This window comes from Oryctolagus cuniculus, chromosome 7 (assembly GCF_051225735.1).
Source record: "Oryctolagus cuniculus isolate XC-2025 breed Fujian yellow rabbit chromosome 7, ASM5122573v1, whole genome shotgun sequence".
NCBI classification, from domain to species: Eukaryota; Metazoa; Chordata; class Mammalia; order Lagomorpha; family Leporidae; genus Oryctolagus; species Oryctolagus cuniculus.
The window spans coordinates 97,000,144-97,020,028 of record NC_142873.1 but is presented as its reverse complement, the minus strand read 5'-3'; the positions used below and the strand labels follow the sequence as shown (position 1 = coordinate 97,020,028).

At 37.5% G+C, this 19,885-nt stretch overlaps 1 protein-coding gene and 1 long non-coding RNA gene across 4 annotated transcripts in view; both read right to left on the bottom strand.

Annotated features, from left to right (window-relative positions):
- Positions 1–14,920, bottom strand: part of LOC149125660 (uncharacterized) — an 82,888-nt gene extending 67,968 nt beyond the window's left edge. For 2 of the 3 annotated variants that reach the window (XR_016237270.1, XR_016237271.1), the window contains exons 1-2: positions 14,692–14,920; positions 14,282–14,363 (exon numbers count right to left, since the gene is read on the bottom strand). This is a non-coding gene — a long non-coding RNA (uncharacterized LOC149125660). The other variant, XR_016237272.1, reaches the window with a different exon arrangement.
- The window catches only part of SLC44A5 (solute carrier family 44 member 5), a 437,182-nt gene that overhangs the window by 334,047 nt on the left and 83,250 nt on the right, over positions 1–19,885 (bottom strand). The gene's annotated exons all lie outside the window — the stretch shown is intronic.

Genomic DNA, 19,885 nt, shown 5'->3' with positions numbered 1-19,885 from the left:
TGAGTTTCTGTGGGATGACTCAGCAGATTATAGGATCTCTAGGTCATCATTCTGGTGATAGTGTTCTGGGAACTGTGGATTCTAGTGATGAAGGAGAGTGGGTCAGGTTTGTACTGAACCCCTCCAGAAGTCTCTAAAATCCAGGACTATTTAACTCAATACATTTTGCTTCATTTCTAACATTTTATTTCTTTCTCTTCAAAATTTCTCTTGCAAGCATAGGAAATTCAGTCAACTAAGGGTACAGTGAAGAAACACTGTATTGTTCAGATTTGAAATGTCTACATATCCAAGTTTATCCACTATAGAAAATTCAGTGACTCAGGGAAAAAGTTCCTAAGAAAAATCACAGGGATGTCATAAGTAGAAATAATGGTGCTACCTTGATTTTGCAAGAAATGATATTTTTAAATGTCAGGGAAATGTAGTAAGAAATAAAGACATTTTGAGCATTTGGAGGGACAAATTCAAATAAAAAATGCTTTTCATTAGTTAATTATTATTAACATAAAAGAAAAAAAACTGAAAATGATGGAGCTTACTGCCCAGAGTAAGAACATCAATAAGTCATGTTCATCCTTCTTATTACTAACAGTAGTAAGTATAATAATAATAAGTAAACAATAAGTAAAATAATAATAATAAGTAAGTAAAATAATAATAATGTGTAATAATAAAAATAATGTGAAACTTCAGAGAGACTGGTGATAAAATAAAATGCTGTTCAAAATATTAATAATTTATTAATAAGTGTGATTTAAAATCAAATTTTTTTTTCAGTTTTTTCAGGTGGGATTTCCCACCTGTCAGGGTTTAAACAGGCCATAATTTTATTAAAGGACATCAATATAAATAAATTGTAGAAAAACCATTATGGACTATTTTAAATCTAACAACCTGGCTGCTTCTTATTTTTGACTATAATTTTTCTGACAAATGTACCATATACATGCCAATCAAACTTGGATATTTCTCCTTTGTTTTCCCAATAACTGCTGTCATACTTCCTGACTTCATTCTTAGTACAATTTTAACAGTGACACTAGTATGTTCTAGAAGCTCCTCCTCATTTCATCAGGCACCATAATCAACTAATTCTTGAATTTTTTTCACAGAACAGCCATTGACAGAAGCCCACAATCCCATAAAATAACTCTGTCCAAAATAGGACTCAGCCCTGAAAGTGAATCAAAAGTGAGGTTACACGAGCCAGAAACAGAAAGGTTGAGTATTTGAACAGAAAAGTAACAGATGTTAAAGTTACAAAGTATAAGGAAGTGTCCTGATAATTCTGGAATCCTGAAAATCACAAGGGGTCTACTGCAGATTTTCCAAGATGTGCTCCACAGAATAGTAACAGGTAAAGATGTCCCCCGAAGTGACTTCCATGAGCAATAAATATAGACGCATCTACACAACACAATTTTTCTCTTGGAAATTCAGAAAAGTACCTTAGCTTCTTGAAAGATAAAAGAAGTCTGACTATAAAGAAACTTGTATTCTAGTACTTGGCAAACTTCTATTAAAATTTAAATTTAATTTAATTCTAAGCTGGAAAAAAGTATGCATAGAGTTATTTTGTATAGCATGTTGCTGCCAAAACTTTTTTGACCACCGGAACTGAACACCTGTTGAGACATGAGAGAACTAGTGTCCCAAGGAGTATGCTTGAGAAAAGCTGACCTGCTCAATCATTCATATGTGTGGCTTCTTCTGGTCCCCTAGACCTACTCTATAAACCTACCCATTAGTCATATAATGTCCTAAAGCAGAACTTCTTAAACCTATATATGCAAAAGAATTACTGGGGATCTTGGACATGCATAGATTCTGATTGAGTAGGTCTGAGATGGGGCCCGAGAGTGCATTTCCAGCAAGCCTCCAGGTGATGCTCAGGCTTCTGGTCCCTATCTAGGGAGTGGGCAGGCTCCAAAATCATCACAACAGGAAAATCTTCACACCTATAATCTCTCTATATCAGTCTTCTTAATATGAGCCCTCTAAAATATGCATTCATTGTGTCCAATTTGGTCAAAAAGTTTCAGTGAGTTCCCCATCTGTGACACACCAGTCACTCAACTACAGACACTTATTGAAACTTTACTGTGTACAGATTGGGAGCCTCCAACCTTATAGTCAAGAACCAAGCGAGTAATAATTTGCAAAATACTGGGAGCTAAAACAAGAAGAGAAGAGCTAATTGCTTAAGACTTCAGTTTTCATCTGTAAAATGAAGGGTAAAATTGATCAGTTTTGTTTTTACCTCTCCCTGAACTATAGTCACAGATTCCATCATGATGCAGACCGTATCATAGGCTCTCGGTATCTCCTGCATAAGAAAGTTCCTTAGGTGTTTCTAATGTGCTACTAGACCAAACCAATAATGCCCAAAGTGTGCTGCCCAAACCATTGATATCAATATCGCCTGGAAATCTGTTAGACTGAGACTTCTCAAGGCTCATCCTAGATCTACTTTATAAAAACTCCAGGGATGAAGTCTAGCAATCTGGGTTTTAACAAGCTCTCTTGGTTGATTCTGATACACTCTCAAGTATGAAAACCATTGCATCAGACAACCAGTAAATTTCCCTGTAGGTCTAATATGCTATCATTTTTTTTTATCTCTGACAGCCTTCTCAAGGATTTCTGTTACACAGACTAAAAGCATAGGCTCTGGACTTCACTTCCTGGATTTAAATCCTAGCTCTTCAACTTACTTGCTGTGTGCTCTTAACAAGGTACCTCAGTTGTCTTTGTTTCTGGTCTTCAACTATATGATAAGGATAATAATAATACTTATTTTCATAGAGTTGTCATGAAAATTAAATGACTTACACATGTTGCCCACTAAGCAGAAAGCATAGCATGTGGTGTCTCAACCATTATCCTCTTGATGAGGCTTTTCTCAGCCACTCCATTCAAAATTGTGATCCACCCACTTGCTTGTCCTCTACCCTGCTTTATTTATCTGTTTTGCAGTTATTACTAACATACTACGTTTCATTTGTTACTTCATTTACTATGTCCTTCCACAAAGAAATAGAAGCTAGAAGACCAAAGATTTCAGTATATTTCGATAAGAGCCATATGCCAATATCTAGTTTATGGTCTGGAAAGTTATAATCACAAAAAAAAGAGTTACATGAATGAGTCAAATATTTAACTACTATAAATATTAAAAACTAATTGGGGCCAGCATTGTGACTTAGCAGGTAAAGCTACCGCCTGCAGTGCCAGCATCCCATATGGTGCTGGTTCTAATCCCGGCTGCTCCACTTCCAATCCAGCTTTCTGCTATGGCCAGGGAAAGCAGCAGAAAATGGCCCAAGTGCTTGGCCCCATACCCACATGGGAGACCAGAAGAGGATCCTGGCTCCTGGCTTCGGATCGGCACAGCTCCAGATGTTGCGGCCATTTGGGGAGTGAACCAGCAGATGGAAGACCTCTCTCTCTCTCTCTGCCTCTATTTCTCTCTCTGTGTAACTCTTTCAATTAAATAGATAAATAAGTCTTTAAAAAAAAAACTAATTATTAGTAGTAATCAAAATTTTCCTTAGTGAAACATAGCAGTTTCTACTTCCTTTTTATTACCACAAATTGTATTTATGTCTTATTCCTTGCTTTATTCAAATTCTGCCCCATACCTAAAATGTTCTTCTGCCTAAATTCAGCCTATTTTAGGCCCTGCTTGGTTTCTACTTCTTCCTTTAATAATCTCTGACTACTGAATAACTCTTTTCTCTAGATCTCTGAATATCTGCATTGTTACTCTCTGTACCATGCAACTCAATACTTAAATATCTAATGTTAGTGTCAGTGGAATGAGTAACTTCTAAGGAATTTATTGACAGAGAAAGTGTCATTTATGCAACAAGAATTCCATGAAAAATTAGAGGAAAGAGTCTCCCACCTCAAAATAAGAAATCTTGCCATTAATTACCCATGTTGTCCTCAAATAATAAAAGAACACTTTATATTTTACAAAGCATTTTATATAGATCAGTCTCCTTTTGACAGATGATCTCAACGACTCTCTTGCTCTCAAATTTTTTAATTATCTTTAAGTAACCTATATAGAGACCATTTCTAGAGGTGAAAAAATAAAAATAAATAATGAAGTCATTATAGAAATAGAAAATCCCCCAAGTTGTGGCAAAAAGTGGTTTCATGCCCCCCAGCACTGCTGCCAATGGAGTCTGAAAGAGGCTTCCCACCAACCCCACACAGGACTGTAGGCAGACGTTAGCAACTGGTCAGAGCTGGCAGAGCAGAGGGTACCCATTTGCCACCATAAACTAGTTAGTCATCTTACTTCTAAAGGGAATGGAAAATGACACTAAGAAATTTAAAATGACGTGTCCAGGCACAAACATGGTGGCAGAACCAAAGCCGGAGCAAGAACCCAACTCTGTGTCCTAATCTAATACTAGAACACAGTATCGAAATTTCTATTCTAAAGCAATCAAAATAGGAGAAGCAAACCTCTGACAGAGAGTTTTCATATTATTGCTCACGAGCATAACGTTGAAATGAAAAATGACAGCTTTGAGTTGAGTGATAGACAGGGCTGTTAGTCTGTTATTTTTCAGTTCAGTCTATTTACCTAGACCTAGAATGTGTCCTGACTGGAAACAGACAAGACAGATTAATTCCACCATTGCAGAAAAAGAAAAGGGAAATAGTCTTCATTAACAGAAAAAGGGCTCAAATCCAATCCTGAAATAGCTTATGTTACAGAGTCAACTTTTTAAAGGTGACTTTCCTTCATTAATGGCAAGGGATTATTTTAAATATAGCTTAATCACTGCATTTAAATTACAGGAAAATGTAGATTTAAAGAAATATGAAAAAAAGATGAGGGAAAGAAATAAATCCCTATTTTAATATAAATAATGACCAATTCTTCATCATGGAAATTATGCTCACATTTTAAAATTATATTTTTTCCAGAGTCTGGCTCCAAATCAGTTTCCAAATATTATAATCACCAACATAATGCAGTTGGAATGAAACTGACTTGTCAAATTTGACCTAGCCAGTTGATAATTCTATCTTGATTAACTCTCATTTTTAAGCATGTTATAATTGACACTGCCTGTTGGAGAAGAACCGTCACCTAACAGATAGAAACTGCCTCCAGCACTGTCTGCAGTACCCAAGGAAATCAGGATGACAACCACCAATTGCTATTTCTTCTCTTTCAGCAACTATGTTACTGAATTACAAGGTCTCACCAGTTGGTTGTATATTCTGTCTTTCACCCCAGAGGGTAAGCCTGACTCATCTTTGTGGGAAGGAGGAAAACTGCAAGTGCACAAAATCCCTCCTCTTCAGCATTCATGCTGCTGCCCCACCAGGGAGGAACATTGACAGAGGCAGCTGAAGGTCAGGGTCTGCACTGTCCCTGCTCTGCACAGACAGAGTCCTGTCATGTGGATGTACACAGGGATAGGTATCCCAACTGTCATCAGAAGAATCAGGAAGAAGCCCAGTAGGCTGCACTGACATTCACTCCCTCTCTCCCCACCACAGCTTACTCTGCCTAGATGGTGATCACTGGCATGCTATGAATTCAAAACAAGAATGAAACCCAAGTTAAAATAGATCTTTGTGAAAAATAAGAATGGGAATAGGAGAGGGAGGAGGAAAAAGGGAGTGAATGAGGGCAGGAGGGAGGGTGGGGTGGGAAGAATCACTGTGTTCCTAAATTTGTATATATGAGATTCATGAAGTTTGTTTACCTTAAATAAAAGGTTTTAGGTTAAAAAACAAGAAGAATGAAACCAAGAGTTCTGGTCAGACCCCACCTTGTTAGAACTCAGGCATGAACCATTTAGACAAAACAGGTCACCAGGGCAAATCTTGACTTCTAAAAGCAGATCAGTATTTCCTGAAGAATGCTTTGTGAAATACTGTACCAGTCTACATTTTGGCATAGTAATTCCAAAAGATCACATTACTGAAGCATTTTTTTCATTGGACACACTTACTCATCTGGACAAGGTGACAAAGACCTCAATTTACTTGGAAGAAATATTTTCGATTGATATCCGAAACAACACTAATATTTTCACAATAAAATCCCAAGTTCCTGGGAAAATGACTATATCTAATTAATCCAACAAAGTAGGTAGAGAAGTTCCAGAGTTCCAGAGTTCCAGAGTCAGAAAAATCTAGGGTGGCCAGTGCTGTGGCATAGGGGGTAAAGGCACCGGCTCCAGTGTCAGCATCCCATATGGGCACCAGTTCAAGTCCCAGCTGCTCCACTTCTGATCCAGCTCTCTACTATGGCCTGGGAAAGCAGTAGAAGATGGCCTAAGTCCTTGAGCCTCTGCACCCACATGGGAGACCCAGAAGAAGCTCCTGGCTCCTGGCTTCAAATTGGTGCAGCTCCAGCCATTGCAGGCAATTGGGGAATGAACCAGCAGATGGAAGACTTTCTCTCTCTCTCCCTCCCTCTCCCTCTCCCTCTCTTTGTGTGTTACTGTGACTTTCAAATAAATAAATAAATCTTAAAAAAAAAAGAGATAAAAGAAAATTCTGACTTGGAATCAAATGTTCTCACTTCTCAGCTCTGTGGCTATGAGCAAATCACTTAATATCAATGAGCCTGTTTTCTTTTATAAAATAATCATAATAAGCATATTGCACATGTGAAGATTACGTGACAATATAGGGAAATGCTCCCATAAAAATGCCAGATGCAAGACTTCTATTAAACATTAATTTCCATCTATTACCTTTTTACTAGTAAAGAAAATACATGTGGCCAGTGTTGTGACAAGGCTGGTAAAGCTGCCACCTGTGACGCCAGCATCCCCTATAGGAGCCCGTTTGTGTCCCAGCTGCTCCACCACCAATCCAGCTCCTGAAAATGGCCTGGGAAAAGCAGTGGAACATGGCCCAAGTGTTTGGGCACCTGCCACCCACATGGGAGACCCCATCAGACAATGCTCCTGGCTCCTGGCTTCAGCCTGACCCAGCGCTGGCTGTTGCAGTAATCTGGGGAGTGAACCAGTAGATGGAAGATCTCTGAGTGTCTCTCCTTCTCTCTAACTCTGACTTTAAAAATATATAAATCTTTTTTTAAAAAATGATTTTAAACATTGTATATGGCTAAGTCAGATGCCAATGTCTTACTTCATTATACTTTATAGTGTTGATTTGAAGCAAAATACTACTCATATATGTATGCATGTGTGAAATCCAAATGAGTTATAAGTCTATACAATCATCTAGTTGAACAATTCAAATTGGTACCATATGTGGATTTCTTTTTCCAGAAATATGTTGTAACTTTCTCTTCTAATCAATCCCATTATGGTAGAAGTGAAAGATGGAAGGTCCACCTTTTTCCAGTTGAAAAACAGCAATGTTTTATGGTCTTTTTTCCATGAAGTCCACTTCTTTTGTGTTAGATAACATGCATCTATCAAAATAATTCTGCTTCTCTCTTTCCCAAACCTGTTTATAGGCTCTAATCTTGCAAATATGGCACTTTCTATAGTGTCAGACAGAAATAGGTATAGTTCAGCAGAAACAAGAGTCAAAGAAAAACACATTTGATGCATCTATGAAAGTAGGCAAGAGCAGTCATGTGGCCAAAAACAACAGCAGGCTTGTCCATCTGTCCATCATCATACTGAGTTGTGCCCACTAGTTATCAGCAGGAGGTGGCCATGTGGGCATCAACTAAAATAGAATTTCTGCCATAGGGAAGACAAGGTGAGGAAGGAAGAAAATAATTAACTGTGTCAGAATAAATTTCTGGGTTAACATGATGCACACAAAAAATTGTTGCTTGTTTCTTACATAAAGACCATAAAATGTTTCACTCAATCTTTTATCCATTCATTTAACACTTTCTGGATGCTCTTTAGGATGCTGAAACTGTGATAGTTGTTAAAGAAATACAAAGAATAATTTCTTTCTATAGGAATTCTATTTTATGAGAGGGACAGGCATATAAATAAATCATTATGACAGTAAAATGACAGCTAATGTATACACAAGGTTCTATGGAACCCAAAGAAAGAAGTAATTATGCAAAAATATGGCAATTTTATAAACTTGTGAGTCATCTTTGCAGGAGAGTTATACTAATTTTTCTGTAATATTCAAGAATTGGTACATATGCTTCAAGAATGAGTATAATCGCAGAGGTAGAATAGAAAATCCAAGAATAAACAGATGGGTCTTGATTAGCTAAGCAGTCTTTAGTAAAATAAAAAGTACTATTGTCTTCACCTTCATGTATTCAACTTTTTTATGTGTGTATGCTCAATTTTTATATTACATTAATGTTATTAACTCCATCTAAATATGTCAGTTTTCATTTACAAAATATCAGTATGTTTGAGAACATGAACATTAATTAGACAACATAGATAGACATAGGGAAAACATAAGTGTACATATAGATACAGAAGCAGATGAAGAGATAAATATAGAAACAGATATAGATAGCTTCTCGTTCTTGAAAATACTACTAGTAACTCTTAAAGTTTACAATGAGACATTGTTGACTAGGTATTTTCCTAACAGGAAAGTGAAAACAATGCATAGACTTTACATTTAGTGAAATTAAGATGTTAATACAAATAAATTCAGTGCACTTCAAGACATTCAGTGCACATAAAGACTTCCTTCCTATCAAAGAAATGAACAAGGAGTGAATTGTGGTGTTCCCATAAAGCTAAAGCAGAAAGTATGTGTGAACTGTCAGCTTAAAAATTCTATTTAAATGTCTATTTCTTTGTTAACACAGGAGCTTGGAAATATAAAATTCACATCAGTTTCAGATTAAATGTATTATTCCTCTGTGAGGAAATTTTTGATGCAAACTTGCCCACGCCTCTTCTTGGTTATCTCTGGTTTTAGCATTCATCTTTGTTATCCCTGAAGCCATACATTGCTTTGGCGTTATATAAATAAAAATATTGATGTTCCCTCCATGACTCTCACCCCAGTCACAGGAACCAATGGCACACAATGAAATGTGGAATGTGACATTAACTTGCCCCAGGCACCAGAACTAAACTCACCCAGTTTCTGGATCTGCCTTGAAGAACCCACTCCACAGAATAGTAGTCATCACTCTCCCTGACTATGTCCTTGTCCTGTCCTATTGGCCACCAAAACAGAATGTTCTATCCTTGGACAAATTCAAGAGGACATTGTCACAGTTACCATTATGCATCAGTCTCTTCAGACATGTATAAGTATTTCACTTTGCCTCTACCTTCTACTTCAGTCATAGAAATAACTTTTTACACGTGTCAAAATTTCTTTTGTGCCCTACCGATATACAATAAAAATCCATGAATACACATAGTTGCCTGGTGTTTTTATTCTGTCAATTCTGTATAAGTGAGTCCTGTCACTGTTCTTGATTAGTTTCTCGTATTACATCATGGGTAATTTTATTTTTAGTAAATTTTCCCCCTGGTAGTGGTGGCACTGGTGGTGCTACTAGCTTCTCTGTTCTACTCTAACAAGTACATAAATGTGGTCCTATTGATATGATCAGGTAGGTGATGTTAGCTGGCAGAAAAGAGCTGAAGTTTGACAGTCTTAGCTGACCCACGTGGCAGCGTGGACTGCCATTTGACAGCTCCAACTGATGTGGGACAGCTCTGTCAGCTGGACATGCCATGGCACAGTTCCTGCTGCCTCATGCATAAGCTCCCTGGCCATCTGGCACAGCAGCTGTGGCCAGCCCCTGCATGACAGCCCAGCCTGCACCATTCAAACTCCCTTGCTATGCATCGCCCAAACCTTCCTTCCACACACCACCAAGCCCCGCCCCTTTTCTGTGTAGTGGAAACTGCAAGTTCTGTAATGCTGCAAAGGGAGAACCAGCATCAGCTGAAAATATCCATTATGACTACAGGGCATGTTCCCATCGTGGCTTATAAGTCATTATAATAAAATTATCATGTAGGCATTCCACTCCCATCATGCACTTGACATGACAACACTTTAGTATTTCCAAACATGGGCACATAATTGGGTGGGCCTCAAGTCTTGCCCAGAAAAAAATAAGGGAAACACTTTAAGACTTTGGTGTGTGTGATGATTTCTTTGATAAGCTCCCCAAAGCCCAGACAACAAAAGGAAAACTAGACCAATGGGATTATATCAAACTCAGAATCTTCTGCACAGCAAAGGAAACAACCAACACAGTGAAAGACCTACACCAGAATGATAAAAAATATTTGGAAGCTATTTATCTGATAAGAATATTCAGAATATATAGCAACACAAAAAGCTCAACAACAAAAAGACAACCAATTCACTTAAGAAATGGACACAGGAATTGAATAAATAGTTCTCTGAAAAGGAAATACAAATGGTCAACAAATACATGAAAAAATGTTCAATATCACTGGCCATCAAGGAAATGCAAATCAAAACCACAATAAGCTATTATTTCATTCCTGTCAGAATGGATATTATCCAAAATACAGAGAGCAAAAAATGCTGGTGAGGATGTGGAGAAAGGGGAAATCTTATCCACTGTCGATGGGAACGTAAATTAGTGCAACCGTTATTGAAAACAATATGGAAATTTAAAAAAAAAACTAGAAATAGACTTGGCATATGATCCAAAAATCCAACTTCTGGGTATATACATAAAAGATATGAACTCATTGTATCAAAGAGATACCTGTTTCATCATGTTTATAGCATCACTGTTCACAATAGGCAAAATATGTAATCAACAAAGATATTAATTATCAGATAAATGGAATATTATTTAGCTATAAAAAGAATGAAATTCTATCGTTTGCAGCAAAATGGCTTCAATTGCAGGACATTATGTTGAGTGAAATTAGACAAAGGAAAATAAATATTGTTTGTTCTCCTTTATATGTGGGAGCTAGAATTAAAAAAGAAATATCATGTGTATCAGTTTTGCTATAAATATGTTGTTTTGCTTTAAAGCTTTGTCAAAAATATCGATAGGAATTATGTACCAATGTATTTTAAAATGTACCCTGTGTGAGTGAAGTTGAACATCTTTTCATTTGAGTATTGTTTATAGCCCTTGTCTATTTTCCTCCTAGACTATGGTCTTCTTGCTTTTTAAATATTTTCTATTGCTTTATGTTGTCTTTATTAAGACATTTGCTTAGAAATTCTGGATCATATCTGTTTAATTGGCCTAGAGTTCTTTTTCTTCAACTTGTAACTTCTTATTTGTCTTTAATATTTTTGCCACTTTGGTTAAATATATAACTAAATGTTATTTCAAAAAGATAGAATCTTTTTGACATTAAAATGTGGGGCATTCCCACTCCCATCATACACCTAACACCATGACACTTCCAATATTTTCAAAATAGGACCAGAAAATAGTGGTACTCAAGGCCCACCCCAAACTCTGCTCCCTTTCATATACTCAATTAAGCATATTTCAGATACTACCCCCTATGCCTTCTAGAGTAGAAAAGGACAAACTGAACCTTGCTAACAGGGTGCTTTTGGTGTTATGATATTTTTTGTTTGTTCACTCTCTCAAACCTTGTTGGGACAGGGGGAGGTTCATTCTTTCTCTCAAGCTTGCCTCTACTTTTCTTTTGTTTTAAATAAATCTTGTTTCCCTACATATCGTTATGCCCCCACTTTGAATTCCTTCATGCATGGAGGGAGTAGCCTGGAATAAGCCCAGTCAGGGGCCCACAACACTATGAATAGATAAGTTATGGCCAAGGTCTCTGTTATTTCCTATGACTTTTGTTATAGATTTTCAATTAATAAATATGTAAAAATTCATTGCCAGTATAAAAACTTCGAAAAATGGGATTAAAAATATAAAGTAAATGTCCTTATAGAATGAGCTGAGTAATGATTCAAGCCCAGAGAGTCTGATTCATAAGTGCTATCATGAACGTATCTGTGAGGTACATGAAATCTGTTCTTCTCAATATTAATAAAAAAGAAATTCAATCAATAACTTAAGGTCAAATGACTGCAAGCTAGTTGATGTTAAATAAGGGCCACAGAAGCAGTAAGTAGTGGAAGTTAAAAACAGTGTACACTTCTGGGAAGGAAATGGTTCAGGGCATTTGGTTCAGCAATTAAGTCCCCACTTGTGACACCTGCATCCCATATCCGAGTGCCTGGTTCAAGCTCGTTTTCTGCTCTTCCCCTGCAGCCTCCTACTAATGCTAATCCTTGGAGGCAGCAAGTAACCTGTGTCCTGCCACCCAGATGAGAGAGTCAGATTGAAATCCAGTTTCCTGGCTTTAGCCTGGCCCACCCCCAGCTGCTGCAGGCATTTGGGAAGTGAACCAGCAGATGGAAGAGCTCTTATTGTCTGTCTCTCTGTGTCTGTCTTGTCTTTCAAATAAAATGAAAATAAATTGAAATTTTTTAATAAAAATAGTTGCTTTCCAATGGTGAAAGCTGTGATGTTTCTTTTAGGTAATCTATTAGTAAATACTCAGAAAAGAAAGGTTAATATTAAATAAGTAACATAGAAAGGGGACAGTAACACTCAACTGATAAGTATTCCAAAACTCCATGAGCACACCAGTTGTATAATTGTGAGAAGGTACTTTCCCTTAAAGCATTTAGACATGGTAACATGGTAATAGTGCTCTGTTTTCAGCTTACAAAACCCAATCTAAACCACAATGTAGTCAAAGTATAATATGGCCCTAGTATTTCTACTTCAGATTCACTCAACCATTTATAACACACTTCTGAAATCCCATCTGAGAAGAATAATGAAATCCACCATTCATTGAGCATACCTATAGGACTTCTGAGGCACTGTGCCAATTTAATCCTTACTTCACTCTGATAATTATTATTACTCTTTTATAGATGAGCAAACAGGCCTAAAATATAAAAGCATTCTTCTCTAGACAGAAGTATGTTAATAGCACAGTATGTATGCATAAGAGAAAATGTTCTTAAGTCCTTTAGCATTTTCACAGGATCAGGTAAATGCATCTGTTAGTGTCTGTCCACACAGTACAATATATTTGTAGCCTTTAGGAGGATACATATACTTACACATATGCTTGGGCCCTCATTTAAGAGTCTTAATAGACCTTTAGATCCTATTTTTAATAACTCTTAATCTTTTCAATATATCCAGCCAAAGATCAAAGCTGCTGCTTAGCTTTAAGCTACACATTCTGTATTTTCCACTTTAATTTGTTCTTAATGCCACATTTTTCATAGCAAAGGATAGATTTTCTTTCATGAAGAAATAAAATTTTCCCTTAAGGAAAACGGCATTCATTTCAATAAACATTTACTATGTAACTACCTCTTCCAAAATCAAAGGGTAAGTCTGAAGAGGGCAAGAAGATTGATAAAATATAATCTGTGCCTGCAAGGAGCTTAAAATATAATGCTGCTGTGGCATAGCAGGTAAAGCTGCTGCCTGCAATGCTGGCATCCTATATGAGCGCCAGTTCGAGTCCTGGGTACTCCACTTCTGATCTAGCTCCCTGATATCAGCTGGGAAAGCAGTGGAAGACGGCCCAAATCCTTGGGCCCCAGCACCTGTGTCAGAGACCTGGAAGAAGCTCCTGGCTCCTGGCTTCAGATTGTCACAGCCCTGGCCGTTGCAGCCATTTGGGGAGTGAACCAGGAGATGGAAGACCTCTCTCTCTCTCTGCCTCTGTCCCTCTGTAACTCTGCCTTTCCTATAAATAAAAGAAATCTTTATATATATAATATATAATAATAAATATATAAAAATATATAATAAATATAGTATTTATATATAATTAAGGAGACAAATATTTCAGATCATGGGCAAAGTTCTCAGAGCAGCCACGTGTTCCTCCTTCAAGGAACAAGTCGGACACCATGTTGTTTCTCCAAGGAATAAGCTCCTGCTTTGTCTCAATATATGAAAGGAGGCTAACACAATCACACTCTGAGATACAATGTTGAAACTAAAAGATTCTGGTTCCAATGATAACTCTTAGAGGGAGGAGCACACTGCTTCAGATTCAATGTGAGTCTGCCTAGGGATGTGCATTCACAAAGCACACAGCCCCTGCCTCTGCCTCCCCCAAAATTACGGGTATGGGTGGTTACCACATAGAGAAGGGCAATGTCACACATCTCAGGGGTCTCGAGTTAGGGAAAGATGGGAGCCACAATGGCTGACACGCTGTAATTTTTCAAGCGCATCTCCCAGTGACACCAGGGTGTATTTCCATTCTACTTGTCCTTATCTGATATTGAACACAGAAGCGTATTTGACACAAAAGTCCAGATCAAGAGGGACTTCATTCGAGTAGATGATTACCTTCGTCACTCATTAAGGTAAGTGGCTGTCTCCGCAGAAGAAGGCCTGAATCACGGCAAAGTTGAGTTGCTTAGAAAGGAGTCTGTGACAAAAACAAGTATGGAGACGGTTATCGAAAACAAATGATTTTAACTCATTAAGAACCAACCTCTTGGAAACATACCCCATAACTTGCTATGAATTTTATGCCTTAAAAACCCAGAAAAACAACCTTTCTCCTGCACATACAATATTCCCGTTATCTACTCTTTTAAGACTTTCTCTTTTTTATTACTAAAATAAAATCCTCAGTGCCACAGCTTGCTGAACCTTAGTCCTTACTTTTACTTATTTCCTACTCTCACACTTCACATTTCACCTGTAAAATGCATCCCCAACCAGTAGATGTTTTTATCTTAGCTTTCACTCACATGCACTTGTTGTTAAGCACTTAACACTTATGGTGTTTTTTAATGTCTGTTTATTTGTTTGGAAGGGGGAGAGGGTGGAGAGAGGGAGACAGAGAAAGAGGGAGAGAGGGAAAGAGAGGAAGTAGAAAGGAAAAGAGGGAGAAAGGGAGGGAAGGAGGGAGGGATAGAGGAATGGAGAGGAAGGGAGAGAGAGGGAGAGGGCACTCCCATCAGCTAATTCACTCCTCAGATACTTGCAACAGCTGAGGCTGGGCCAGACCAAAGGCAGATGGGAACTCAATCTGGGTCTCCCAGGTGGGAGGCAGAGACAACTATTGGAGTACTTGTGCATTAGCAGGAAGCTAGAATTGGAAGCACAGCAGAACCCAGGCATTCCTATGTTGGAAGTGGGCACCCCTGTAGTATCTTAACAAGTGTAAAGGCCTGCCCCACATTAACAATTTTATGTTTTGATGCCACACTGATTAAGATTGCAGTAGATGGCGTTTTTGTTTTGAGTTCAGCAAGATTTTTTTCTTGGTTTAATGATGGGAGCAGCTTTTTAAAAACAATTATTAAATAACCTGTAACTGTAAAAATTTAAGTTACAGAAAAGCATTTTCTAAATGGAAGAGAAAAGTTACTTTTAACATAAAACCAATGCTAAAATTTGGTTATTTTTCATCTCAGTAATTTTTCTATGTGTGCTTTTTAACTTTTTATTTTGAAATATCTTGAAAAATATTATTTTGAAAAATTTTTAAATAATTTTGAATTTACTGAAAAAGTCCCAAAAAACAGTCTCCATACACTCTTCATCCAGGTTCTGCCATTAGCATGTTAACATCTTCCAAGACCACAGTACAGTTATCTAGGTTTTTAATGCATGCTTTGTTAATTGCTTTCTTTTCTTTTTGAAAGCTTTATTTATTTGAAAGAGTTACAGAGACAGAGGAAGAGACAGAGAGATCTTCCACCTACTGGTTCACTCCTCAAATGGCCACAACGGCCAGGGCTGAGCCAGACCAAAGCCAGGAGCCAGGATCTTCTTCCATGCCTCCACATGGGTGCAGGGGCCCAAGAATTTGGGCCATCTTCCGCTGCTTTCCCAGGTGCATTAGCAAGGAGCGGGAATGGAAGCAGAGCCACCAGGAGTTGAACCAGTGCCCAAATAGGATGCCAGCACTGCAGACTGCAGCTTATCCCACCATGCTGCAGCGCAGGCCCCTTGTTCATGTTTTCTACACTGAACATGATAGCATAAGCATTTATTTTATTTAAAATTATTTTTAAAAATCATATTAATGCCCATGTAATGTCATATTTTACCATTGCATATTTTATTTAACTACAAGAATTTCAACATTATTGGACACTGAGATTGTTTCCAATTTTTTTCTATTATTTAAAACCCTCAACATAGGTTATCATGATTTTTCTTTTATTTATTTATTTGTTTGACAGGCAGAGTGACAGTGAGAGAGAGAGAGAAAGGTCTTCCTTTTCCATTAGTTCACCCCCCAGTGGCCGCTGCGGCCGGTGCATCGCACTGATCCGCCAGGTGCTTCTCCTGGTCTCCCATGCGAGTGCAGGGCTCAAGCACTTGGGCCATCCTCCACTGCACTCCCGGGTCACAGCAGAGAGCTGGACTGGAAGAGGAGCAACCGGGACAGAATCTGGTGCCCCAACCAGGACTAGACCCTGGGATGCCGACACTGCAGGCAGAGGATTAGCCTATTGAGCCAAGGCGCTGGCCCATGATTTTTCAAAATACGGATTTTACAGCCCAAAAATAGTGTCTCTCATTTAAAACTTTTTTAAATTTATTAATTTGGGAGTCAAGGGAAAAAGAGTTCCCAAATGCTAATTCACTCCCTGAATGTCCACAATGGCCAAGACTGGGCCAGGCAGAAGCCAGGAACCAAGAATTCAACCCAGGTCTCCTACATGTGTGGCAGGAACCCAGGTGCTTAAGCTACCACCTCTGTTTACCAGAATCTGCAGGAAGCTAAAGCCAGGAGCTGGAACTGGGTATTGAACTTCAGTACTCTAATATGGGACACAGGTGCCTTAACCTGTGTCTTAACCACAAAGCTACACACTCATCCTGTTCTTTAATTTCAAATTGCCTATTCATTTATTACTGAAGGTAAATTTTAACTTCAATTTTTGGGTCCATTATTTATTTGGACCCTTTGCCATTTATTTATTGGTGTCTGAACGTATCACTTACAAATGTGTATGAAGCTTACAATTAAGGATACCCAGCTTTTGATTCAAAGATTGAATAGTTTATTGTTTGATATTTGGCTTTTGATAATTTTTTATCTTGATAGTGCAAAATAATTTTGCTAATTGAAAACAGAATATCTTTTACTGTAGTAATTTACCATTGATGGTGGGCATTTGGTACACCTGCATCCATATCAGAGTGCCTGGGTTGAGTTCTACTGTGCTTCCAGTTTCAGCTTCCTGCTATTGCACACACTGGGATGTAGCAGCTGATGCCTTGGGTCCCTGCTACTGACCTGAAAAACCCAGGCTGAATTCCTGGCTCCTGCCTTTGGCTGGTCCAGCCCTGCCTGTTATAGGCATTTGGGGAGTCAATCAGTGCATGGAAGAGCCCTCTGTCTCTGCCTCCGTCTCTCTATCTCTCTGCCTTTAAAATAAAATGAAAGTAATTTTTAAATATATAATCAAAAGTTATTTTCACAGAATAAAACTTCTATTCTTTAACTCATTAAACTGATATATGATAACCAGTAAATATTTGAAGATGTAACTCTTGGGAATTATGGAAATTTCTTTCTTTAAAAGATTTTCACATATTACACAAATTTGGCAAAAAATTGCAATAAACATCAAGCAAAGTCAAAGAATAAATCCTCACTTATAATGAAGTGACACTGCAAACTAAATAAAAAGTTTAACAAAGGAGGGAGAGTGTGCCTTGTATACTCTCTAGTGTTAATTATTTTATACTTTGATACCTTATAAATATTCATAATTAAACTAAAAATTAATTTCTTTTTGTTATTACAAATTGAAAACCAGAATGCTGTACTACACTTCTACAATACTCAATTGCTTAAAAGTCCCAAAGCACTCCAATGCTCTTATGTCATCTTTCTCTGCCTGTATAGTTCCTGTTGCCTGAAACACTCTCTCATTCTAGTCTTCCTCCACCAACAGCTGAAAAAAATCCTCTAACTCATTGTCATGGTCATTTCTCTGCACCACCCCTCAATATTGATTTAGTTACTGTTTTCCCTCATTAACTTTTTCTCTATTTTGTTGCATTATTCTGGTATATATTTTATAGCAGTCACCTTCCCCACCTGTTGGTAACTTGAGAATAGAAAATTCACTCATCATCCTAGCTCCAGGGCACAGTAAACCACAACACACAATCTGAGACCTTGCAAGATGTAGTCCCTTAATCTTGGACTTCCCAGCCATCGGAATCATAAGCCAATAAGCATCTGTTCATTATAAATTATCCAGTTGATGATATCGTGTAATAGCATCACAAAATAGACTAATACAAAAAAATAACTATTTTAGACTCAATTGTATTCACCAATTGTTATTTTGCCATATGTGATTTGATGTCTCTTTCATGTACTTTTTTATATATATATTTTTTTTGTCAGGCAGAGTTAGACAGTGAGAGAGAGAAACAGAGAGAAAGATCTTCCTTTCCATTGGTTCACCCCCCAAATGGCTGCTACGGCCGGTGCTTCACTGATCCAAAGCCAGGAGCCAGTTGCTTCCTCCTGGTCTCCCATGCAGGTACAGGCCCAAGCACTTGGGCCATCCTCCACTGCCTTCCTGGGCCACAGCAGAGAGCTGGACTGGAAGAGGAGCAACTGGGACAGAATCTGGCGCCCCAACCGGGACCAGAACCCAGGGTGCCGGTGCCACAGGCACAGGATCAGCCAAGTGAGCCACAGCGCCGGCCTCATGTGTTCTTGCACATACACACACATACAACAAAATAATTTCCCTGGGCCACTTTATATCTACTTGCAAATCAAGTTTTGGGATAAACCAAAATATTTCAGTGTTCATTTCCTAAAAATAAGGATGTTCTCATATATAACTAAAGTACATTTATAAAATCCAGGAATTGAACATTTATAAAATATTCTTATCTAATATACAAGTCATATTTATTCTTCTCAATTCATTTAAATTCTCCCAATAATGTACCTTATAAAGTGTTTTTGCTCTGATCCAGGTCATACATTTATACAGTTGGCATGCTTCCTTCATGCGGAATAGTTTTTCACTGTTTTTCATTCTATTGAATTTTTTCTAAAGAACCTAGGTAGTCATTTTTGAAGGATATCTCTTTGAATCTCACTGTTGTTTCCAATTGATTAGATTCATATTATACATTTTCAATAAGATCACTGCATGAACGTCAGGAATCAGCTCAATTTTCCCTATCATTGGTAACTTATGATCACTCAATAAAGTGATGTTAGTCAGGTTTCACTGCCTTAAAGTGACCATTTGTCATTTTTTAATTAAGTGTTCTTTAGAAATATATATTGATAATGTATAAATGCTCCATGCCTAAGCAAACTTTTAGCATTCATTGATTATTCTTCCAAAAATAAATCATTTCCATACTAGTTGCAAAATGGTGATTTTTCCACCTTCACTATTCCTTTTATATTTATTAGTTGATGTAACTATTCTCTTTCCTGAAATGCCTGCTCTTTGATTTGTATTTCTATTCTTGTATCTAAGCTTAAAATTTGTTAAATGTATTTTTAAAATTTAATCACATTTTTAAAAATTTACATTTCCAATATTACACAGTAAGAAACTCAGAGCTGACATTTCAAATTGCTCAACTTAACCAATGTCTAGTTCATAAAACTTTGAAATGTCTAAGTCTTGCTTCAAACTTCTAACTACAATCTATGATTAGCCCTATTTTGTCCCCATGCTACCTAATCAGTCCTGGAAAATTTCTGTCTCCTATTTAGGAGCACACCTCTGGTTCTGAGCGAACTGTTTCTCATTTTTATCATATTTCATCACAAAGTACAGAATGTGGATGACTTAGTCTAATCCTGTAATTTAGGGACCATTTTCTTCTATTCCTCTAGCGCAACTTTGTGCTCAGACAAAAGTCAAAATGAAATCCTGAGAGAATGACTGATCTAATAATTTTAGTGAAAAAAGTTTTTGGATGTTATTT